The sequence below is a fragment of the Mesoplodon mirus genome, assembly GCF_964341445.2.
Source record: "Mesoplodon mirus genome assembly, chromosome: 13".
In the NCBI taxonomy this organism is placed as follows: Eukaryota; Metazoa; Chordata; class Mammalia; order Artiodactyla; family Ziphiidae; genus Mesoplodon; species Mesoplodon mirus.
In genome coordinates this window covers 64,629,654-64,655,369 of record NC_138989.1, presented here as the reverse complement: position 1 = coordinate 64,655,369, position 25,716 = coordinate 64,629,654, and the positions used below count along the sequence as shown (strand labels likewise).

At 48.9% G+C, this 25,716-nt stretch overlaps 1 protein-coding gene across 6 annotated transcripts in view; it reads left to right on the top strand.

Annotated features, from left to right (window-relative positions):
• ZBTB7C (zinc finger and BTB domain containing 7C) overlaps positions 1-25,716 on the top strand; it is a gene marked incomplete at its 5' end in the record, with an annotated part of 374,377 nt that overhangs the window by 68,171 nt on the left and 280,490 nt on the right. For 5 of the 6 annotated variants that reach the window (XR_014295747.1, XR_014295748.1, XR_014295749.1 and 2 more), the window contains one exon: positions 14,365-14,591. The exons of the other annotated variant lie outside the window; for it this stretch is intronic. The remainder of the gene's footprint in view (positions 1-14,364; positions 14,592-25,716) is intronic. 6 annotated transcript variants of the gene reach the window in all.

Below are 25,716 nucleotides of genomic sequence, written 5' to 3'. Positions count from 1 at the left end.
AGAGGATGCTGGATTATCCAGGTGGGCCCAATCAAGTCACATGAATCCCTAAACAGCAAGGAACCTTGCCTGGCTGTGGTCAGAGAGGGAGATGTGACTACAGAAGAACAGTCAGAGAGACGCCACACTGCTGGCTTCGAAGATGGAGGGAGGGACCCATGAGCCAAGGAATGCGGGTAGCCTCACAAAGCTTGAAAAGGCAAGGGAATGGATTTTCCCTTATAGCCTCCAGGAGGGAACACGGCACAGCCAGCACCTTGGTTTTAGCCCCATGAGACCCATGTCAGGTTTCTGACCTTCAAACTGTAAGAGAATGCATTTGTGTTGTTTAAGTCACAGAGTTTGTGATCATTTGTTACACTGTTCATAGAAAGTTAATCTACTACCAAAACCAATTAATAAAATAGTTTTGGAAAGAAGCTCACAGTCTAATAGTTAGAGTGGACATGCACGGAGGAAACAGACACCAGCTTTCAGTGGTGTGCTGGGTGGTGCAGACTAAATGTTGTGGAACCGAGCTCACTTCTTGGAGGACCACGGGGCAGGCACTATGCTACGTGCAGGGACCACAAAATGAAAAAGACATGGTTGCTGCCCTGGGCGTGCTTCATGGTGTGTTTTGCAATATTCCTACTCTCCACCCCCTTAAAACTGGCCTCCAGGATGAGTGCAATGGGTGCCCACCCCCACCCCATGGCCTGCCGGGCAGGGCATTTCTAGGTGCTTTGTCATCTTGGCCCCGATGGACTGGACTGTCCCTCCTTCCCCTGCTTGCAGCCAGTCGTCCTGCCTTGAATACCTCCAGGATGGGAGAACCCACCACCTTGAGACTTGGCTCTGCCGTGGGCTTTCCTCCTAAAGCACTCAGCGTAGGCACCGTTTATTTCAGCATCACTCAAGGACCGGGTGATGGGGGTTTCTGTTTTGGGAGGTGGGTATCTCACCTTCCCTCACGAGACCACGCACGTCCTCGTGCGTCTGTAGTAGTGTTAATTTGTTGCCCACCCATCATCTTGACGGGACCAAATACATAATAGTGACTCACTACAAACCTGTTGTATGAAGCAGCTATGCAGCTCCTATCATGTTTATCGGGTGGTACCAGGTAGACATTGGGAAGGATGCAAGAAACAAAAAGGATGGAGACTTGGTCTTTGAGCGGAGTTATAAAGAGAAAATGTATCATTGTTCTCTTCTGCTGGTTCCTTTGTTCACGCCCATTTTATATAGGAAATGAAGGGAAAACTGAGTTCCTCCTTTAGTCCTCCCTCACCTGTCATGTATTGCCAGAACGCTGTTCATCCTTGATTCGAAGAAGCCGCCAAGCTGCTGTTAGGTGCTTTTCGAGTCCTGCCAGCCACCACACTCAGGGCTGCATCCAAAGCCCCCCAGACCCAGCTGCCCTCTCCTTGCTTCCTTCTGCTCCCTCCCCTCCCCACCCCCAGCGTCCTGTGTCCTAGGATCCGTTTCCCTCTTTGTCTTTCAAGGCTTCCTCTCCCGGCCAACGACTACGAGTGTTTGAGCAGAGGTGGCAATGTGCACAGCCAGGTGACGCGCGCCAGGTGACGCGCGGTAACTCTTGGAAACCGGCCCTCCCCGAGGGAGCCATCCTGCCGCACCATCTCAGCCTCTGCAGGAGACTTAGATCAGTGTGTTCGTGCTGGAAATGCATGAAATGCAGTGGTTTCATGTGGGGAGACATCAGGGTCCCCTAGAGCAAAGCCCACCGGGAGCCACTGTTCTTGCGCCGGTGAGGAACCGTGGGTCAGCAGGGAAGTGTGGCGCTTGAGGGGAACAGGCTTGGGAATCAGGCAGTTGAGGATTTGAATCCAGACTCCATGGTTGCTTACTCTTTCTAAGCCTCAGTTTACTCCTCTGTAGAAGTGGGAGCTGGACTCAGACATGGGATGACACAGGTATGTACAGAGTTGGGATTCAATTCTGAACCTGAGCTTGCCTTCTGATGTGGCCCTGGTGGTAATGTCGGCTCCGACAGTGTATAAACCCCCTCTGGGAAGACCAGACACCAAAGCAGAAATAGGTGCCAGCTCAGGGGTGCGGGTCGCTGATGAGAACTGACTTGACTTTCCATGGGAAACGCCTGACTCTTGGTGGTGGTGGTTATTTTGTAAGGTTCATGCTATTTTACTGTCTTGGCTCGTTTCCTTGCTGCCATGCTGCTCCCCGGGCCAGACCCAGCAGGAATGCGGGTCTACAGAGGCCCCTTCCCAGCACCCGCCAGGCGGCACCTCGGGTCCGGTTTATTTGTCAAGCAGGGCTGGAATATCCGCCACGGCACTAACATGCCCTCGCAGCCTCTTCAACTCCTCCATCTCTTCCTGGGTTATCCATCACCTCACCTTTTTTCCTAGTACCCTTCCACACCCACCTCCAGGCCCCTTCTGCCCCCATTTCCTGCCCTTTTTCTTACCGACCTCAGCGTTTTGCAAACCATCTCCCGCCTTGGTCTCAAAGTGGCTTTAGTGGTTTTTCTTCTAGAAGCTTCCCCCTCCTGCAGCCTGGCTTTTCCATAAAGGCTCTCTTTCAGAACTGCCCACTTCCAGGCTTGAAAACTCTGAAATTCCCTTTTCCAACCACAACCTGCAGGCTCTCTACTGTGTCCCCCCGAGAATGAGTGATGTGGTGGCCCGTCACACGCAGAACAGGAAGTGCACATGTGCCAGGGGGCGTGGTAGGTTGGTGATAAATGTGGAGTTGACTGGCTCAGGTAGGAAGCTGGGTGTGCACAGGGGACAATAAGAGCTTGTTGGTGCAGCTGCTCCAACCTGGGATGGAGGGGCAAAGGCAGAGGGCATCGAGGTTTCGCTCTGCCTTGCTGGGGAGTGGAGGCAGGGGACAAGGATTGCTCTGCCAGTTGTTTCTGGTCTAGGAATGAGCCTGCATCTGGCCTAGTGCCTCTGGTGGCTTCCTCTGAAAAGAAAACCTAATTTGGGGACTTGTGGCATCTCTTATGGGAAGAAGCAAGGCAAGGGCATATTGAAACTTGGGGATCAGTTTGGAAAAAGGAGTGACACCAGGGATGTATAGAGTTGGGGTTAAATTCTAAACCTGAGGTTGCCTTCTAGTCTGGCCTGTGTGGAAATGATAGCAACTCTGATGGTCTCTAAACGCCCCCTCTGGGAAAACCAGCCAGCAAAGCAGAAATAAGTATTGGTTCAGGTGAGGGGGTCAAGACACAGATACTTCACTTATCCAGAGCTCAGCCTGCTCTCACCTCTCCTGTCTAGAACATGGATCTCAGAGCGAGGGACGAGTGCCTGTGATCCGTGAAATGGCTGAAACCACGGCTCCTTATCCTAAGGCCACCACTCCACCTGACCCTTGCTCAGAACCCCACGGTCGCCCAGCCCAGGGGGCTGCACATTAGAAGTGGGGAAGCTTCTTTAGGCAGGCATTCCTAACAGGTAGCATGACCTCTGGGAACCTTGCTGTGGGAAGGGGCAGATAGAAGAAGAGAGAAAATTGCAGCCTTAGGGACAAATGTCCTGACACAGGAGAGCCTCTCATAGACATGCCAGAGGGCCCTGAAGACAAGGTTACATTATTTTCAGCACCTTGGCCACTGCAAATGCTTTGTGGAACAGAGCTGGGGAGAGGTGTACACAAACAAATGTTAGGTTTTATTCTTTGCCACAAAAGGAAGAGAAGCATATAAATGTTAAAACAAAACAAAACTTCGTGCAGTAGGGCTAAAATGAAACACATTTTGTTGCTTGAAGGGGCAATGTTTAGTTGTCTAGAAAAGCCTGGTATGTGAAATATCTTGTCTGTATTGCTAGATAAACAGTAAACCGTTATTCCTGTTGGCGTGATGGAGTGTTAGGACCGAAAGAGACCATGAGATTCTATAAACCCATTGTAAAATGTTTATAGGTTCAGAGATGTGAAGTGGTTTGCCCAAGGTCCCACAGCCAGATGGTGGCAGAACTGGGCCTTGAACTTGGTTCACTAGAGTGCAAAATGGATTCGGGGTTCTGGGGAGCAGGCCTGGGTTCAGACACTATACCTCTGGCAGGAGCAGCCAGGCCGGGGCTGGGGCCTCCTCCCTACCTCCAACCTCCCAGAGGTCAGAGTCAAGGCCTAGATGGGAGGCTGGGGGGCCTGAAGCACCTGCCTAAGGACAAATTGAGGAAACACTGCACGGAATGGGTCAGGGGTCTGGGGGAATGGGTGGGAGTGCTGGTAAGCCAGGAGAGCTGGACAGAAGTCCACAGGGCAGGCTGGGGGCAGGGCATTGGAGTGGTGTAAACACGCCCAAAACATAAGTGAGCCTCTGGCATCCCCCGGCTGGACAGTTTGCCTCCTATTCTAGAACAGCTTGACTCCAGGCACATCAAGAACTGGTTCGAAAGGCAGCTTACAGCCTGGAGATGGGAAACAAAGAAGAAAATTGCCAAGCACTCCTTTTAATCTTGAGGGAAACAGCTCCTAGAGTCTGATTTTTGCTTTCTATTTCTTGTAAGAGAGGCCGAGAGGGCTCGGAACCCGGCCTGTCCATTGCAAACCCGCAGAAGCGTCTTCCTGCACATCTATCCATGGACTTCCTATTTTTATTCTTACTAACCGTAAGCTCGAGGTTACCAGGGTCTCCTTGTTGCTATAGTGAGAGGTGATAGCGCCAGCCTTCCAAAGCGCTGGACCCTTGGCTTAGAGGAAGAACAGAATCTGGGTTGCTTTATTTTTGGGCTTGACTGAGAAGGTTTAATGCACCACTTGCCAGCCCTCCCAGCAATGGCGTTTTGTGCTCAAAATACATGAAACCTCAATAACAGAAAAAACGACTATTTCAGGAAGTGGCTCTCTGAGAGTAATATAGAAGGAAAACTTTAAATTACAAAAATGATAAAACTTCATTAAGAACATCTAGAAAATGAAAAATAAATGAAAATACATGTGATTATAATACCATAACACAGCTTTCATGGTCCTGAGCTGTCATCCTACTATAGTCTATCAGTTTTCTTAAATGTGCATTTGGCAGAGTTGAAGATTTAGTGTGCGTATGTAGTGTGTGAATAATGGGTAGTCTGCTTTTTCAGTTATTATGTCATAAGCATCTTTCTGTGCTGCTGCATTATCTCAATAAACATTTTTATTGGTTGGGTAATGTCACATCATTTCATATAACACTCTCCTACTTTTCATCTTTGGTGTCTCTTGAATTCACACTTGGTCTCCATCATACCAAGTCTTTCAAAATTCTACTCCTTCTCTAATTTGGATAACTGGCCTACCTTGTCCCTGTCCCCATCCCCCTACACACACACACACACACACACACACACTAGGATTTTCTCCACTCTACAGTCTTGCTAATCAAAGGGTGGTCCCACACCAGTGGCCTGGACACCCCCTGGGAGCTTGTTAGAAATGCAGAATTTCAGACTCCAGCTGGGACCTACCGAATCTGAATCTGCATCTGTATTTTGACAAGATCCCCAGGTGATTCCTAAGCACATTGAAGCTTGAGAAGCACTGATCTGAAACACACATTCCCCACGCTCCAGGAGAGAATCCCGGCCAGGTGCGCAGCCTGCAGAGTGCAGACCAAATGGAGAGGGGGCAGGGAGAGAGTAGGTGAGGGCCAGCCAGACAACCACAGGTGGTGGGCAGCTGCGGGCCAGGAACCTTAGAGAGGTTGCAGGGAGGAAGGAAGCCTGTGAAGGAAAATCTATAGAAGATACAGGATTGAAAACTGAGGGCTCAGTTGGCGAGGAGGGGCAGGAGCAAAACAACCAGCCCTGGCTCACTCCCACTTTGTAGGTGAAGAAGCTGAGGCACAGGGAGATGAAACTGCTTGCCCAAGGTCACCAACGAATAGGTGGTGGAGCTGGGAGACCAGTCTGCTTCCAGAGCCCACACTGTTAACCACCCTGCAATGCAGTGGAGGGTAAACGACAGGAGGAAGAAAAGAATAAAAGGACATTAGACTCCTACAATGAGCTGGGTAATTTTTCACTTCCTTACATATAATAACCACGACAGCCTTTGGATGTGGATATTCCTACCCCATGTTACAAATGAGAAGGTCCATTTGCACCAGTGATGAGCTCCTGAGTTCACATAGTTACTAACAGCTGAAGTCAGGATTTGAACCCAGGACATTTTGGGTCCCAAAATGATGCTCTTTCCAAATTGCACACTTCATCCACAAGGTGTGGAGCTGTTCTCTGCTCTCAGAGCAGCTTCTTTCCTTCTCCCCTGTCTCCTGATTTTATTTTATTTTTTTAGATTTGATGAAAGCTTAACCTTTAAAAGCATTTTTATTGGAGTACAGTTGATTTACAATGTTGTGTCAGTTTCTGCTGTACAGCAAAGGGAAGCAGTTATACATATACATATATCCACTCTTTTTTAGATTCATTTCCCATACAGGTTATTACAGAGTATTGAGTAGAGTTCCCTGTGCTATACAGTAGGTCCTTATTAGTTATCTATTTTATATGCGGCAGTTTGTGTCAATCCCAGTCTCCCAATTTATCCCCCACCCTTTCCCCCTGGCAACCATAAGTTTGTTCTCTACATCTGTGACTCTACTTTTGTTTTGTAAATAAGTTCATTTGTATCATTTTTTCAGAGTCCACATATAAGCAATATCATTGCTTATTGTCTGGCTTACTTCACTCAGTATGAGAATCTCTAAGTCCATCCATGTCACTGCAAATGGCATTATTCTGTTCTTTCTTATGGTTGAGTAATATTCCATTGTATATATGCACCACATCCTTTCATCCGTCGATGGATATTTAGGTTGCTTCCATGTCCTGGCTATTGTAAATAGTGCTGCAATGAACATTGGGGTGCAGGTGTCTTTTCAAATTATGGTTTTCTCTGGATATATGCCCAGGAGTGGGATTGCTGGATCATATGGTAGCTCTAGTTTTAGTTTTTTAAGAACCCCCCATACTGTTCTCCATAGTGGCTGTACCAATTTACATTCCCACCAACAGTGCAGGAGGGTTCCCTTTTCTCCACATCCTCTCCAGCATTTATTGTTTGTAGGTTTTTTGATGATGGCCATTCTAAGTGGTGTGAGGTGATACCTCATTGCAGTTTTTTTTTAATTAATTAATTTTGCTTATTTATTTTTGGCTGCATTGAGTCTTCGTTGCTGCACATGGGATTTCTCTAGTTGCAGCTAGCAGGGACTACTCTTTGTTGCAGTGCGTGGGCTTCTCATTGTGGTGGCTTTTGTTATGGAGCGGGGACTCTAGACACATGGGCTTCAGTAGCTGTGGCACATGGGCTCAGTAGTTGTGGCTTGTGGGCTCTAGAGCGCAGGCTCAGTAGTTGTGGTGCGTGGGCTTAGTTGCTCCGCGGCACGTGGGATCTTCCCGGACCAGGGCTCAAACCCATGTCCCCTGCGTTGGCAGGCGGATTCTTAACCACTGTGCCACCAAGGAAGCCCCCTTCATTGCAGTTTTGATTTGCATTTCTCTAATAATTTGTGATGTTGAGCATCTTCTTATGTGCTTTTTGGCTATCTGTATGTCTTCTTTAAAGAAATATCTATTTAGATCTTCTGCCCATTTTTTGATTGGGTGGTTTGTTTTCTTGATATTGAGCTGCATGAGCTGTTTGTATATTTTGGAGATTAATGCCTATCGGTTGCTTCATTTGCAAATATCTTCTCCCATTCTGTGGGTTGTCTTTTCATTTTGTTTATGGTTTCCTTTGCTGTGCAAAAGCTTTTAAGTTTAGTTAGGTCCCATTTGTTTATTTTTGTTTTTATTTTCATTACTCTAGGAGGTGGATCAAAAAAGATCTCACTTCGATTTATGTCAGAGAGTGTTCTGCCTGTTTTCCTCTAAGAGTTTTATAGTATCAGGCCTTACATTGAGGTCTTTCAGCCATTTTGAGTTTATTTTTGTGTATGGTGTTAGGTAGTGTTCATTCTTTTACATGTAGCTGTCCAATTTTCCCACCACCACTGATTTAAGAGACTGTCTTTTCTCCATTGTATATACTTGCCTCCTTTGTCATAGATTAGGTCACCATAGGTGCCTGAGTTTAACTCTGGACTTTCTATCCTGTTCCATTGATCTATATTTCTGCTTTTGCACCAGTACCGTACTGTTTTGATTACTGTAGCTTTGTAGTATAGTCTGAAGTCAGCAAGCCTGCTTCTTCCACCTCCATTTTTCTTTCTAAAGATTGCTTTGGCTATTCAGGGTCTTTTGTGTTTCCATACAAATTGTAAAATTTTTGTTCTAATTCTGTGAAAAATGCCATTGGTAATTTGATAGGGATTGCATTGAATCTTTGGATTGCTTTGGGTAGTATAGTCATTTTGACAATATTGATTCTTCCAATCCAAGAACATGGTATGTCTCTCCATTTCTTTGTTTCACCTTTGATTCATTTTATCAGTATCTTATAGTTTTCTGAGTACAGGTTTTTTGCCTCCTTAGGTAGGTTTATTCCTAGGTATTTCATTCTTTTTGATGTGATGGTAAATGGGATTGTTTCCTTAATTTCTCCTTCTGATCTTTCATTGTTAGTGTATAGGAATGCAAGAGATTTCTGTGTATTAATTCTCTATCCTGCAACTTCACCAAATTCATTGATGAGCTCTAGTAGTTTTCTGGTAGCATCTTTAGGATTTTCTATGTATAGTATCATGTCATCTGCAAACAGTGACAGTTTTACTTCTTTTCCAATTTGGATTCCTTTTGTCTCCTGAGTTTAAAACCCCATCTCTGCCCAGGGACACATTCCCCTTGCCCATTCGTGGTAGGGACAAACACAGGGCAAGTTTCAGATATTTTCCTCAATCCTTAAAATTGTGAAATGCTTACAACTAGAAGGTAACTGTTGTGCATTTAATCCAACTGCCTCATTTTACAGTTAAGGAAACTGAAGCCCAGAGAGTTTAAGTGGCTTGTCTGAGGCCACACAGCCATAGATCCGAGACTCTGACCCTGGATTCAGTGCTCCTTTCATGACTGTGGGCTATATTTGCACCTGGTGTCCTGGGTGCCCAGGGGTCTGTGCACCACCAGGGCAGCCAGCACTGGGCTGTCACATTGCTAGGTCAGTGCAAGTTGAGCCTTAAGCTTAAGGTGGAGGATGCAATGGATGAATCTCCATTTAAAAAAACAAACTGGGTCTTCCCTGATGGCGCAGTGGTTAAGAATCCGCCTGCCAATGCAGGGGACACAGGTTCGAGCCCTGGTCCGGGAAGATCCCACGTGCCACGGAGCAACTAAGCCCGTGTGCCACAACTGCCGAGCCTGCACTCTAGAGCCTGTGAGCCACAACTACTGAGCCCACGTGCCACAACTACTGAAGCCCGTGCGCCTAGAGCCCGTGCTCTGCAACAAGAGAAGCCACTGCAATGAGAAGTCCACGCGCCACAATGAAGAGTAGCCCCCTCTCGCCACAACTAGAGAAAGCCTGCGTGCAGCAATGAAGACCCAACGCAGCCAAAAAATATATTAAAAAAAAAAAAATGAAGAGGAACTAAAGAGTAAAAAAAAAGAGAACAGAGGCTTGGAAAAAAAAAAAGCCTAATAAAAATAATATCTGCTTGTTAAAAATCCAAGCAGTGTAGAAGTGTGTCTGCAAACACTTGAAAGCACCCCCTCCCGGCCCTCCCCAGCCCACTCCCCAGGGGTAACCACTTAGTGCCGCCTCCGATGGCTTCTTAATTTTCATGCCAGCCATTGGGTTTTGTAGGATCCATGCCACAGCGAGGCTATTTTTAACAAGCATCCCAGGCTTCAGGAGGTTGAGGAGAGGGGAAGAAAAAATATTCCATTTGTGTATTTTTAATCCATGTGCATTTGAGCAAGCAGTGGCTTTCCTGTCCCTGCTGCCAAGGGTTTCAGGCAATTGATTAGACTCTCTGGGTGCAGGGTAATCCTTTCTCTTCCCCTAACGAGGCTGGAAGGCCAGGGAGAGGTTCAGGTGATGTTTCTGGGGCTGATGGCTGTCTCAGCTGGCTGCCTCCTGATCCTGCCTGCCCCCAGCCCTCTCCCTCCCGGCAGCCTTGACAATCCTGGCTGGGTCTTCCAGAGCAGAGGAGGCCTGGGAACCTGACTCTTTGTGCCACGCTCATATTTAGAAATGTCTCCAGCCAGAGGTTGGCGTCTGTCCCGCTTGGGCTCTGGGCAGGGGGTGCAGTCACATGTGCTGCCTTTGAGTGGGCAGATTCTGAGTGGGCGACGGCCCGCTTTGAATATAAACACACTCCTTTTATGCCGAGGAGCTGGCATCCGAGCCTGTGCTCTTGGTCACTGGGTGAAGGCAAGTGCTGGTAGCCGGATGGGCGACAGGGAGACGGAAGAAAGATGTCACAAGGCTTGAAGTGGGCAAACTGGTGGTGGAGGAAGGGTCTCAGCCCCCTGCCCTCCACAGCCCCCAGCCCCGGCCCTATCCTCTTCCCTGCGTTCCTTCATCAGGTGCGCGGAGCACTGCCACCGCCTGAGCAGGAGGCCTGCTGCCCTATGGGGTTGCGGAGGGCTGTGGGCCAGACGGTGCCCCCATCTGGGCCTTCCTTTCTGCCCTGTGAGTTCCCCAGTGTACTGAGGCGTGGTCCTGGGAGGCTGTGTGGACTGGGACCAGAGTGCGGCCTGGATGTGGAGCCAGCTGCGGCAGAGTATTGCTCTGCCCGCCCTGTCTGTGAGCAGCCAGGCCCTCAACCTCTCCAGATGGCACCTGCAAAACGTGTCCAGGATGATGTCATCCCTGAAGGCTCTTTCAGCGCTGACAGTGATCATTCTACAATTTCTTGCTCACCCTGCTTTCTTTTCCCATGACAGTGCCTGACAACAGACAAAATGGACCAACCAGCCCAGCCTTAGATAGTAGCCCCCTGGATAACAAACATCATGCCTTAGCCCTATAAAAACTCTCCTTTCTTTTTTTTTTTTTTTGCGGTACGCGGCCCTCTCACTGTTGTGGCCTCTCCCGTTGCGGAGCGCAGGCTCCGGACGCGCAGGCTCAGTGTCCACGGCGCACGGGCCCAGCCGCTCCGCAGCACGTGGGATCCTCCCAGACCGGGGCACGAACCCGTGTCCCCTGCATCGGCAGGTGGACCCTCAACCACTGCACCACCATGGAAGCCCTCCTTTCTTTTAAACAGTTCCTTTAAGGAGGGGCATTCTGGTTCATTCACTCACGCCTCAGGTCTTTAATGAACACCTGCGAAGTGCTCCTCCAGCTCCACAGCAGCTGATGGGGGCTTTTGGATCTCCTTACATAGCACCTCTCCACCCCTCTGGAGGCCTGCCCTGGGGACCAAGGTGGCTTGCTTACCACATTCAGCTCTCTGGAGAGGACTCTGCCTTCCTGCAGCGGAATCTTCAGAGAGAACACAAATGCAATGGGATTCCCCTCCTATAGCTGATGCCAAGCCAGTGCCAAGGATGAAGCCCCTTGCACCTCCCCCTCACCCTGCTCCATCCTTCCCTCCTCCCTCCACATCCCAGGGGAAGAAAGCTCCATGCAGTGGTCAAGAAGGCTGAATAGATAGTTTCTTCATATCTCCTATGTAACTGACTGAATGAATGAGTGAATGAATGAATGAATAAATAAGCAGATAAGCAAGTGAGCAAATGAATGGAGGAACAAATGGAAACTCAATCTCTACTCCCAAGGAACTTAAAATTCAAAGGAAAAGAGCCATGCTTGTAGCAGGCTAGCACTGTGGGACTGAAGGGAACCCTAGGGATTGGACTCACCCCCTCTCTTTATGGGAAAGGAAATGCAGGCTCAGAGGCGGGAGGGGCTGCCATGAGATGCATGCAGTGGACCACGGAGGTCAGAGGATGGCGAAATCGCCCAGGGAGAGTGAGATCCCGAATCGAACACAAGGCTGCCCTACTTTCCCTCTGCTGCTGCCCTAAGTGTCCCTTGTCCTTGGGAAAAATTGTCTTTTCATATGGTTGAGAGTGGATGGCGCAGTTTTTCTCTGAGGGTTAATTGTTTTGCTGACAGCACAGATAATTAGGAATGAGAATCCCGAGTGAGGGCGACATCACCATCTGCTGTGAATATGTTTCAACCCCACCGTGCAGGAGGGCTCAGAAGGACTCCGGTCCCCACCCTCCCACCCCCAGCAAAAACTGATGTGCTCTAGCTGTTTGCTTCCGGAGCTGCAGCCGCCAGGTGATCCTGCAGCCCATGGGACAGGCTTGGTAACCGGCTTCTGAAGGGTGCAGCTTCTCCTCCCTTCCCCACGGCATCTGGTGCACGTGTAGTAGGGCTCACGTCTTACTAGGTAGAACAAGGACCCCCTCCGCTTCCCCGGGGTGCCTGGGACACAGAGCGATAATAACACCAGGGGATGACTTTCCATTCTTCCCATAGCCTGATGTTTTGAGGTGTGGTCCGGTGGGCATGTGGGCCTGCACCGAGCCCCTGGCTGCCTTTGGTGTTTGCGTCCTTTTTCTGCTGAACTCCATGGATTGGCCACCTATCCTGGGTTTCCTGGCCTTTGGCCTGTGCTGCCTATTCTAGAAGGATCTCGGCCTGCCTTCCTGCCAGGTAGGAATTTCCTAGGTTGTGACTTCTTCCTGGAGAGCAGAAGCAGAGCGCGTTGGAATCAAGCAGAGATTGTCCAGGAGCTGCTGAGATCTTTCTTCGTAGGGCTGGAACTTCGTGGTGGCGTTTTTTCATTTTCATTATTCAGGAATATATCCCATATACAAAAGAGCATTGATGTGTGTATATGCTTTTGGAAGGTGATACCAATAACTGCTTTGTTCTTTCAAAGGGGCTTCTAATCCCCAGGGCTGCCTTGCCCAGCAATGCCTCGGAGGCCAGAGCTGTAAAGCCAGGTTGCCCTGGAGGCTCAAGGTCGGCACCCTGCCCCCCCTCCCCACTCCCAAGCTGTGGCTGTTTATCACGGCAGCACCCTCTTTGCCTGAGCTGCTCCTGTCAGCTAGGGGCCTCCACATTCCTGCCTTCCCTGTTGATCACTCTTCTCTGTGCCTTCTTCGCCTAGACCCTCCTATCAGGGGAGAAACCACAGGCTCTATCCTCCTCCTGTTCTCTCTTCTCCCCATCCCCCCACAGCAGGCCAAGCATGCCTCTTGTCCTCCCCACTCCTACCGACCCGCCATTCCCCTGACGTGGTAGGAAATTAACCCAGGACCAAGGGGCTTGCTGAAAAGAATGATAACTGGGAGTCAGAGATTGCAGTCCTGACTCTTTCACTACCTTACTGTGGGATCTTTAGTGAGATTCTCAACCTTTCTGTGCTTTTGTTTCCTCATCTCTAAAATAACCTTAAAAAAAAATACCCTTTTATGTCACTACTGTGAAACCACATGGGTCCAGTGAATGCCAAAGCAGCTTGGAGGGTATAAATCAAGGTGTGTGTGTAAGACATTGTCATTGTTAGGCTTACAAAATCCATGGGACTCCAGGTCCCTGCCTCCCTTTGCTACCCTCATCCCTGTCCATGGTGCTTCCCCTTTCCTGCAGTGCTGGATGCCCTGGTGGACACTCTCCACCTGCCACAGCCCCTTCTCAGCAGTGGGTCCACTGAGGCCCAGAGGACCCCGAGGTTGGGGTGGAGCTCAGGGTCACAGCTGTTTGGGCAGTGGTCCCGGGAGCTGGAGGCCATGCCTGGTCAGAGATGCAGGGCTACGGCCAGTGTGGCCCCAGTCTCCAGAACCCAGGAGATCTGCATGCTGAGGCGCGGCTTCTTCTTGTTGGAGCCCCTTCCTACCTGCCCCCTGCCAGCCCAGAGTGTGAGCTGTGGTCTTGGCTATGAAATGTGGTCACTCAGTAGAGCAGTGTCTGTGTCCCTCACCCAGCGAGGTTTGCCTCTGTACCCTTGTCTCTCACTCTGAGCGAAGGGCTGTGAAAGGAGGCCACAGGTGGGTGGCCTTCCTGGAGCCCCCAAACCACAGCACACCAGAAGCCTTGTCCCAGGGCCTGAGCTACAGGAGTTGAGGCATGTCCCTGGTAGACATGGCCTTGTTCTTTGTGGGTCTCGTTGGTGGAGGGAGGACACCCAGGTCCTTCCTCTTTCCTGGGGCAATGAGGTTCTGTTGGTGGGTATGAGCTAAACTCTGAATGGTGGGTAGGATGAGTGACTGAAGGTGGGTCTTTCAGGCAGATGAAATGAAATATGTCAAGGTAAGAAGATAAGAATGAAGGGGTGTGTGTGTTTTGCACACGCATGCTGAGGCCTGGGGGTAGGGTTGGTAGGTGGGACATTGGCAGTGAAGTCCCCAGCCGAGGTAGAGTCTGTATAGTCACCTGGAGTTACAAGATCTAATAATAAAGAGAGAGAGAGAAAAAAGATGGCTGGAAAGTTCTAGAACAGCTAAAACTTGGACATGTGTCTCTGGCCCTGGTAGGTCACAGGGACCTTTGTTCTTCCTACAGGTCTCCTCTGAAGCAGCTGGGAACTCAGAAGGCCTCACTACCCCTGAGAAGTAGGCCAGCCAGGAGAGCAGTAAGGGATGGCATGAAGCCCACCAAGGCCTGAGGAGTGAGCACAATCTGCAGCTCGTTGGACCTGGAGCCTCCAAGTCGGGAGACTGTACCACCGGGGAGACTCACGAAGAATTGGTACTTCGGCCCCAAGTGACATGTACACGGTGTAATGACAGGTAATGAACCTGAGGTTCATCAATCCTTTCTGAATGATATGGCAGGTAGGAGAATATATCAGCCTGCAGTAGACATAAAATGTCAACTCTTGGGAGAATAACCATGCAAACAAAGCAGAGTAAGGCCTGGTAAGATAATAGATGGATGCTTTATAATTATTAGCTTCTGCCCCAAGCTCTTGCTGGAGCTAGGCACCAGCAGATTTAGCATCAGGTAGGTTCACTTACTATACCTTATAGGAAGGCCTGATGCCATATGGATGTAGCCCCTCTTGTTTTAAGACCTTAGAGTAACAAATCAAGAAGTCATTATTTCCCATCAGCTCCCTTGGGAAGCAGGGCATGGATGCCAGTGGGGAAACAAAGGCAGAGAGGGGTGCAGGAGCTCTTTCATGGATCAGTGATACCTAAGGGACAGACCTGGAGGCCTTGGTGGCTGAGAAGCCTTCTGGGTTGGGTCAGATTTCTTGAATGACCGGTGAGGTGATGGGTTGGTATTTCTTGCAAAAAAGGAAATAGGGACTTTGTAGCTGCCTTTGTCCCTCCAAGGATGCCAGGGCAAGTAACAGATGACCAAGGCTGACTTGGGGAGGTTATGGGTGGGGGTCTGGAGAGCACAGGCAGGGGCTGGCAGACCCCCTGGGTCTAGCAGGTAATCTGAGGAGGTCAGCCAAGGCAGAAAGCATTGAGAAGGTCCCCAGAGCCTAGAGGGCAGGACCCTGAGGCTGGAAGGACCAGGGTCCAGTGGGACTGGAGACCCCGAAGATGAGCTCTGATCTAGTGGAGGGCCTCTTCCATTGGCCATCTGGTCGTCACTGTGTGTGTCATACTGGGTACCATTCTGGCAATTTCCGCCATGGGGAAAACGGCAGGCTGGGGTGGGAGCAAAAATAGCTTGGGGCCTTGGGAAACTGACCAGGGCGGGGGGAGAGGGCCAATGGCCTAGGGCAGGAGGCCCAAGAGGGTGTGGCAAATTCCATTCCAGTGCAGGCCAGTGTCAGGGTCCACAAAGCCAAGCCAATGGGTGGGGAGGGGCAGAGCATTAGGACATCTGGGTGGCCTTGTTCTAAGTCAGGCAGAAAGAGTAAGATGAAGAAGGAATCCAGAAAGCTGAGCCCAGCCCTAGGAAATGGATCAGCCACAGGTACCAGGTGGGCCCAGGACTTGGCTCTTGTCTATATGAACAAATGGCAGGGGAATCGAGCTTTGGGGACCCTGGTGAGGATAGTTAGGGGTCTGGCTAGGCCTGGAGGGGCTTTGCTAGGGAGCTGGTATCTTCACAGTTTCCTGGGGCTAGCTGTGTCCCCGGGCACCCTAGACCCTAGTGTACCAGCTCTGGTCTATTCTCAGACCCCCACCTCTCAGAGGAGCAGGCAGTCTGTGCATTTTAGGCTTGACTGGGGACCTGGGCAGGGCTGACCCCGTGGGCCCTCGTGATGAGAGGTGATGGGGGTGGGCAGGAGGAGGTAGAAGAGGCCCAGCCCTGCAGGTGGGTGGGTGAGGACTTAGCAGTCTCAGGAAGGTAAGGGGCAAATACTTTCTGACTAAGTCAAGAAAGAACAAAGGGTTGAATCTAGAAGTTTCTTAACCTAGTTTCCCAATATTTACCGAGTAGCTATTTTGTACTGGGCACTGTGCTACGTGCCAGACATACAAAGATGCATGAGGTATGTCTGCTCCCAGGGGAGGGAACATGGGGCAGAGGAAAAAAACATGGGAGTGGAGACAGATCTGGGATTCTGGGAGCCTCAGGCTCCTGTCTTCAAAATGGGGACAAGACTTTCTCACTCACAGGCTGGTTGGGAGAATTAAATAAAATGAAACATGAAAAACATTTAGCACAGCAGCTGGCACCATAGTAAGTGATCAATCATTTAGTTTTCTTCCATTGTTCGGCTCTTGGAGGAGCTTATGGTCTGGGAGGGGAGGGAGCAAAGAAGGCTGGGAGAAACGCATCCCAATTCCCAGGGCTTCTGACTGTGAACAGGGCTTGAGGCCTGAGCTTTGAAAACCTGGTTCTCGGCATTCCTCTGGCCATGGAAAATGTAGTTTAAGGTGGATCCGAACACTCAGAAATGGTGATTGCCTGTGAGTGCTTTGGCAGTTGCTGGGCCTGGGGATGCTTTCTGGGCACTGCGTAGGATAGAGGGAGGGAGGGGTGGGTCCAGGAATTTACAGACGTGTTGAGAAGAGGACATTCTCAGAATGCTTGGAGAATCTTGCCTCCTGGGTTTCCAGTGCTGCTCTAGGGAGTGGGGCAGGATGAGTTGGGTACAGAAACCGAGGCAAGACTTGGGACCTGGAGCAGGGCTGCCCAGAGAGACTGATGGTGAGCCAGTCTCATGGGATTTTCAATTTGAAGCAAGTGAAATTAATTGTAATAATGTTTCATTTAACTCAACATGTCCAAAGTATTATCATGGCAACGTGGAGTGAATATAAAGATTATTAATGAGATAGTTTATATTCTTCTTTTCGTACAAAGTCTTTGAGGTCCAGAGTGCATTTGATACTTACAGTTTATCTCCGTTTGGACCAGCCACATTGCAAGTGCTCAACAGCACCTGTGGCTAGTGGCTACTCTATTGGACAGCTTAGGTCTAGAATTTAGAGCATCTTAGCCCAGGGACGCCCAGAGGCCAGGTGTATCCTGAGCCAGACAACAGGACTTACTCTTCTGCCCTCTTCTCATGGCACATGTGAAATGAATTCCTGGGGAAACTGGCTTGAAGAATCCGAGATGTCTTGAATCACTTGTTCTGGATGGTAACGTATGTTCTCTAGAACCAGCCCTGGCTGCAGGTCTTCCCAGCTGGCCTCAGATGCCCCCACTTACTGGTCCCAGGCTGACCCCAGGCAGTTCCCAAAGCTCTCTGAGCTTCAGAAGCGGCATTGAAAGTGACACTAAGAGTGTCTGTTTTGCTGGGTAACTGTGAGGACTAAATAAAACAATCCTTACACTGTGACATTCCACGTCAAGAAATAATGCCTTTTATTTTCCTAAATTAAATGAAAACCGGGTTGAGTTCCCTATGGGCTAAGTGTGGCAAAAGTGTCCCAGCAGGAATTTCTGTAGTTCTGTTTCTACCCTTCTGTCGCATGAGGACTGTGGGGCTTTGTGGGGCAGGACAGATGGGCAGGGGGTGAGCCTGGACCTTGGCCCAGGGTGGCTGCCTCTGGCCCTCCTTATCCAGAGCCATGTGGTCACCTGGAGGAGACAGGTCCTGCAGGCAGCTTGTGCCCCTGTGTCAGCTCTGCCATAGAGAAGGCGGGGGCCCCCGGGCTTTCATCTCTAGAGGATGGACACCACCGTGGCACTGTGTTTCAGTGGGCCGAGGGGGTGCCGGCCACCCGAGGACCCATTACCTAAGCCATCCCAAGTGTCTTGGGACCCGACCCAGACACCCTACTCGAAAAGCTGCTTGTCCTTCATCCCCTTTCTCTCCTGTCTCCCAGCCTCAGCCTTTGAAACAAAGGCCCATCCCTACCTTACCTGCCTCCTTTCTTTACCAGCCATAAAAGTACAGATTACTCCCTGTGAGGGCCAGGGAGCCTGCTGTCATAGATATGGCTGCCCTTTCTGGGTTTGGGAGAGGGTATTTTTTATTACTGTGTGAATGACATCTGCCCTAGTCACGGGCTCCCAACAGCAGCAGAAAATAGTAAATGCTACATATGTGTCCTGACACGTGTCACTGGCATAAGGTTGGCACTCCACAAAATCAAGTTCCCCTAAGCCCAGCCCCACCTGAGGAATGGGTTAAATAATTTCTGCCTTTGGGGTTTTTCTGAGACTCAAATGAGATAGTGTATGTGAAAGACCTGCATAAAATTATAAAATGTTATTAAGACTCTTAATTCCCTACCTGGCGTGGTTTCTTGGCTGGGAGCTGGGTTGATTCTAAACGTGCCCTTCCACTTGGCATCACGTGGCAGGTTGGGCCATCATCACACACTGTCCTCCCACCCGTGGGCCCCACTCAGAGCACCCCTGGGTGTTCCTCCCTGCCGGGCGAGCACCTCTCAACTAATAATCCTTTGTCTCCTGTGTGTCAGTGGCAGGTTTCCCTGACATCCTTAGTTTTCTTCAGCCTATTGTGTGGGGTCTCTAACTCATCCCCCTGAGTTTGGAATCTGCCCTAGTTATCAAGAAAGTTCCCAATCCATCTTTTCTGGGCCTGAAGGGAGAGAGGCCTGGAGCTAAGGCAGGGTCCTCTTCACCTGCCTGGCTTGGATTTGGTGAGGATGCTGCGATGGGAAAGGAGGTTTGAATAGAGTGTCTGCAGGCAGCTCCCCTGTCCTTAGGGCTGGGGTGGAGGGAGCAGGATAAGGAGGTACAGGTCGGTGATGCAAAGAGTAACCGGGTGTCAGCCATGCTGGAATCAGTGCAAAGTCTATAGACGAATGGGAATTCTCCAGCCCTGGGGAGTGAAATGACATTTTCAAGGTTGGGTCAACATCTGATTGTGTGAGGTTGCGTCAGTGGTCCTTGGATGCTCACCGCAGCCGTCTGTGGGTCCCTGTGTTGTTCCTCCCCCCGGGGGCAGCTGGCTTCTGCTTCCTGTTCGTCTCCTGGGCCCTGAGCTCTCAAGGCTGTCACAAATCCTAAAGAGTCCTCCAAAGCAGTGTCATTGTGACTTAGCATCTATTTTAAAAGGTAATCTATGGCACATGTAGGGGACGATGAGGAGGGAGTGTCATAACATCAAGCATAGTTAGGTAGAGATATAGTCTAGCTTCTTTCTAAGTTTGCTTTGTGACCCTGTACACATCTCTCAACTTCCCCAGGCCTTAATGTTCTCATCTGTTAAATGAGCATGAGAAAGTGCACTGCAGTGATTTAATGCTGTTGCCAGGCACACATGCATTCAAAAAGCAAGAGGTGCTATGAATCTTAATCACCAAAGAGTTGAGAGTATTACGGCAACCCCCTTTTCCTCGTCAAGTCTAGCAGTGTGTAATTCTGCTCTTCAAAATTAGTCTCTTTATTGCTTCCTGGGGGCCCACAGGGAACAGCTTCTGATATATCACCTTAAAATTTTGCAGCAGGGAGAGGCAGAAAGACACATTGCCCTTGACTGACAACCTTCATATTGGTACTTGACAATTTTAATTTTTCATGATTCCTCTGATAAAAATAGTGCCCGACTAAAAACAAATACATTTGTATTTTCCATCTCCTTAATTAGTTTCTAATTTGGGGGTGCTTATTAGCTTAAAATCATCTCGCTGAAATGGTCCTTGGATGATAAAAAATGTGAAAACCACAATCAATTCTAGAGAGATCCTGCTATTTAATTATGCTGATTGGAGCACTAGAGACCCCTGGCAAAACGAACCTCTCAGAATAAGCTTGATTTGTGTAATTTGGTTTTTAAAAATTTTGGATGCATATTTATCATGTTCAACTATGTGTTCTTGTTCTCCTTGAGATTCTGACTCATCTCCTAAGAGATGGGTGGAGGAATCCATGGGCTGTGGAGACCTTGGGACACCAGCTAAGCCCATGGAGTTGCTGGTAGCACCTGGCCAGAAGGGAAGACAGGGTCCCCAACTTGTCTGGTTATTTAAAAGTGTCTTTTCATTATTTAAAAAAAAAAAAAAAGAAAGAAAAAGAAAGGTAAAAGGTTACCCAGAGATAGTCTAGGAAAGGATAGGCTGATAGAATTTTGGAGCTGATGGTAGTAGAGAGTCCTCCATGAAATCCCAGGCTAGAGATGTATCTAGAACCAAATTCTAGAATGTGATACGACTTTGGAGATACTGGGAAGACCTAGTTGCTCAAAAAGTTCTATCCCCCCAGCATCCAAATCCATGGATCAATATTAGTTTTGCTAAAAGTGGACCACCGGATGTGATGTGACGGGAAGGACTCAGCACCACACAGGAGACTTTCCCACCGTAAAACTGAACATAAAAGTGCTCCTGCCTGTAAATCTAACGACCACCCTTATGCAGGAGCTGGAGGAACATGGGAAAGCCCAGCACAGAGAGGCCGCCACCAGATCCGGACAGAGAGGGCTCCTCAGGACAAATGCCCTGTCTTCCCAACAGGAGGTGGAGGGGAAATAATGGCGAGATGTGAGGGAATTGTTACAGATTTAGAGCCGTAAGAGATATACCAACCGAATGGCCTCTGTGGGTCCAGTTCGACTCATGACTCAAGTCTACTTTGACTCTATGTGAGAGAATCAAGGAGGTTAGAGACAGGCTGTGTGTTAGATACCCAGGAAGTATTACTATTATTATTTTTATTTTTTTTAATATTTTTAACATCTTTATTGGAGTATAGTTGCTTTACAATGGTGTGTTAGTTTCTGCTTTATAACAAAGTGAATCAGTTATACATATACATATGTTCCCATATCTCTTCCGTCTTGCATCTCCCTCCCTCCCACCCTCCCTAACCCACCCCTCTAGGTGGTCACAAACCACCTAGCTGATCTCCCTGTGCTATGCGGCTGCTTCCCACTAGCTATCTATTTTACATTTGGTAGTGTATATGTGTCCATGCCACTCTCCCACTTTGTCCCAGCTTACCCTTCCCCCTTCCCGTATCCTCAAGTCCATTCTCTAGTAGGTCTGCGTCTTTATTCCCGTCTTGCCCCTGTTATACCCAGGAATTATTGTTAATTTTTTTAGGGTGTGTAATACTGTAGCAATGTTACATACTGAAGTATTTACAGATGATGTCTGGGATTTTCTCTAAAATATTTTAGGTAAAAAAAGATGAAGCAAGAACAGATTGCTGAATATTGTTGAAGCTGATTTGGTAATTGGTGATGGGTATGTGGGGATTTATTATGCTCTTCTATTTTGTGTGTATTTGAAACGTTCAATAATAAAAAGTAAAATAATAATAAATGTCCTTACTGATTGGCTGGGCCCTGAAATTTCACAATTAGAGCTTTCTTCATCTAGCGTAAGCCTTTCTTTGTCCATAATATACAGCTTCTCCTGGGAACATGATTTACCCTTTAGGAAAGTAGCAGTGGTGCGGTAGAACATCTCCCCAGTTCAGGATACTGTGGGTGTCCCGTGCAAAAGGGTTCCAGGGGAGGTAAGTTTGGAGAAGGTTGCATTGAACTAAGCCAAACAGGTTTCTTCAGAACTTTGGTTATACTGGGAGTGAATGTTAGCGCATACTGTGCATGTTGCGGAGGGGGGTAGTGGTGGTGCATAGCATTGCCATGTTCCCCCAAATAATTTGTCATGTGCTTCAGAGGAGACAGAAACTTTCAGCTCCCCTAGGATAATCAGGAAGGTCAGAAACCTAGGTTCCAGAGCTGTTTCTATTTACTAACTGGTCATTGGTCAATCACTCAAACTTTCTAAGTCTCAGTTTTGCTACCTGTAAAATGAGCTTCATATCACCTGCCACTTACCTTCCAAGATTATGAAAGGATTTCGTGCAGTATAAAGCCCAAGACCAAAGGTTAAATTGTGTGATTATTATTTAGTGCCATTTTCTTTCTTTTTTTTCGGTGCACGGGCCTCTCACTGTTGTGGCCTCTTCCGATGTGGAGCACAGGCTCCAGACGCGCAGGCTCAGCGTCCATGGCTCACGGGCCCAGCCGCTCTGTGGCATGTGGGGTCTTCCCGGACCGGGGCACGAACCCGTATCCCCTGCATCGGCAGGTGGACTTTCAACCCTGCGCCACCAGGGAAGTCCTTTAATGCCATTTTCTGAAACTCGGTCCACAAATGTTTGCTTGGAGACTCCTGGCTCTGTGTATAGGTGTGGTCTAACATCACCCAAGGGATAGACTATCCTGGGTGTCACAAACTTAAAAGGTACAGAGGAGGTAAAAACAAGTTCTCTGCCCTTTGGGAGCTCATGACGGAACTGGAGAAGCAGTACAAATAAACAGTGTTGGGGCAGAGCCATCTAACCCTAGTGATAAACGAAAGGTTCAGATTCAGAGGAAAGGGGAATTGCTCTTGGCTGGAGTGATCCTTGAAGGCCACCTGGAGGAGGTGGCACTTGACCTGGGCCTTGAAGCCTGGGGAAGATTTGGACAGGCCATCCCTTTGTTGGTTATGGATCACTCAGCTAGAATACTTCCCTGTCTCCTGCCTCCACACGCCCACAGGCTGCAGCTGAGCACATAAACCCTGTTTGGATTACAGTATTATCTGACTTGGGGAACCAAGTCTTCCCTGTCCGGAACTGGGGTCGTGCTCCCCCTGCCTGGCCCTGCCAGCCACTCCCATCCTCTCCTCTCCGGCTCCACCTCTTGTTTCCGTCTTCCCACCAGAGCTTAGAGAAGCTGGGATTACTCATCCCGTCCAGGCTCACTCACTCCTGCCCTGTCTTTTAAGCAAAAAGCAAAAAAAAAAAAGTATCAACCACAGAAACAAAGCAATAAATTATGACTCAGAGACACCCAAGCCTTCATGTGGAAATGTTTATTATCATCAGCAAATCATTCCTAGGGCAGAGAGAGAAGATGGCCTGAGTGGAAATCTTGAAAAGGTGGGCCACAGTTGCTCCAGTAAAGGTGAAGGGATTTGAGGCAGCCTTGGGAGCCAGTTCAGTTTCCTGGGTGTGGAGAGCTGGATGGGGGGCTCTCACTCCTCCCAGGGGGCGTGCATGGCGTTATTTGGCATGAATGGCCATCAAAGGCACTTGTTAGTGGGACTTCCCTGGTGGCTCAGTGGTTAAGAATCCGCCTGCCAATGCAGGGGACACGGGTTCGAGCCCTGGTCCGGGAAGATCCCACATGCCACGGAGCAACTAAGCCCGTGCGCTAAAACTACTGAGCCTGCGCTCTGGAGCCCGCAGACCACAACTACTGAAGCCCGCGCGCCTAGAGCCCATGCTCCGCAACAAGATGAAGCCACCGCAATGAGAAGCCCGCACACTGCAACGGAGAGTAGCTCCCGCTCACCACAACTAGAGAAAGCCCGTGTGCAGCAACGAAGACCCAACGCAGCCAAAAATAAATAAATAAATGTATTTTTTTTTTTTTTAAAAAGGCACTTGTTAGGTAAGAGCCCACACTGTCCTTTAATTTGCACAGCAGAAATGGAAGAAAAGGTCCTAGAAAAGGACAGGGTTGTGGTGGGTGCTTCAGGTCAACAAGGGGGCCGAACTCTGTGCCACTCAAGGATTCAGAGACAACCGGGCCACATGCCTTGTCCTCAAGAGTCCTGTGTGGACAGAGCTCAGGCCACTCCCGGCACATTTGAAAGCTCAGAAAGCTATTGTTAGTATTGGTATTTGGGGAAGGACCTACTCAACGCCTGCCCCACTGTGGACCTTCCCTGCAATTGCACACCACACACCTCACACCTCAGCTGTGGGCCCAGGGTGCTGAGTTCTGGCTCTGCCACTTGGGGCTGGTGGCCTAGTCTCCCTGGGCCTCAGTGTCCACAAGTGTAAGATGGGGCAACCACGCCTCTCTCCCAGGATGAAATGAAATGAATGAATTGTGAGCATGAAATGAAATGATCCAGAGAGAGCTCTTGGCTTCCCCCTCTGCCACTGAGAAGTAATAATACATGGAACAAGTTGCCCCGAGCCTTGGTTTCCTTATCTGTTAACTGGAAAGAATTAGATTACCTGTCCTGCTGACATCATTTACCTACAGAAAGAGAGTTTAATGGGCAGTGTATGCAAAAACACTTCAAGAAGTATAAAGAGTTAGTCAAACATTTAAAAAATGTGTTCATGTGTATTTCATATGCAAACCCACACATGCAAACTGTCCTCAAAAGACAAAAATCTCAGAGTGGCAAAAGGTGTCCACTGGTGGTCCAGTGGGGAGAGACGTAGCACCCGACTCTAGACTGGTTTGTATTGTGTTTTTTGGCCATTCCACTTTCCCAGAGGCCTCTCGTCTACTTTTCTGGACGCTGGTGCCCCCAGCAGGGCAGGGTGTGAGAGAAGCACACGGGGCCAAGCCTGGCAGATCTGGTGTCCAGCTCTGCCTTGGAAACTGCCCTGTGGGACCCTGAGCAAGTCATGGAACTGCTTCCTCAGACACAAAACAAAGGTTAAAAACTGCTGGCCGCACGACATCAAGAGGCTCCAGCGGGATGATGAGTGAAAGCCTTTCTGAGTTGTAAAGCAGTGACCATACGGAAGAGGCCACCATCTTTATGCCTGTCAGCCAGGCCTTTCGAGCCCAGTCCAACACAAGATTTAATAAGACTTGTTAATTGATTAATGTGCATCCTGCCATTTCAGGTGCTTTTGGGGAGGCAGTGGCAATTATTTTTATGTTAGAGAGATACTCCTTAAAGAAGCCTCCCCTGACCCTGACCTTCTGTTGCTTTTCTGAGTCAGAGGGTAGACCTTCTCCCAGCTCTGGTAGGTAACAGTCAGGTGGCCACTGGGGCTGAGACCAGCCATCCATTTGCCCACTTATTCTAATTCACTTTGTAACTCAGCACTCACTCCAGGTGTTGATTCACAGTTAATGTTTCATCTTTAAGTGAATACTTGTATAGAATGTTTCATGAGTCAATGGAGGTGGTACTGACCTGGCAGCCAGGTAATGAGTCCTGGAGTGCCAAGTCTTTTTTTGTTGTTGTTGCCAATATCCCCCCTATTTTCCCCTACCAACCACATAAAGAACCCTCCACAAATACACACTGATTTTATTTTCAGGCTACAAGGCGTAGTGGAAAGAGTGCAGGGCTGAGTCCGGAGATAGGAGCTCTCTGCCCAGCTTTGCTGTTAACTCACTGTGTGATGCCAAGAAAGTCACTTGACCTCTCTGGGCTTCAGTTTCCCATCTGCTGGACGGTGCAGGGTCGGGAGGGGGGTTCTTCCACTGAATCTCCGACTAGACCCACCAGACCAGCAATGTATGCAATGCATGAGAGAGATCTATGTTCAGATTACAAAAATAATAATTGCTTTGTATAAGAAGACAAAATAATGTACACGTGTTTGAGAAAGTGAAGGAAATTGTGAGACACCCCCACCCCCACCCCAGAGATCATCACAAGAATTCAGGGAATTGTTACATTCATATCACTATCTGTATTTATACTGTTACCATGGATCTGGAAAAATAGATCAATATTACACAAAAATGGGATCAAGCTATGTATTGTATTATGTTCTGCAGCTTGTGTTTTTACTTAATATAATCTTTTAAAAACTACTCGTACG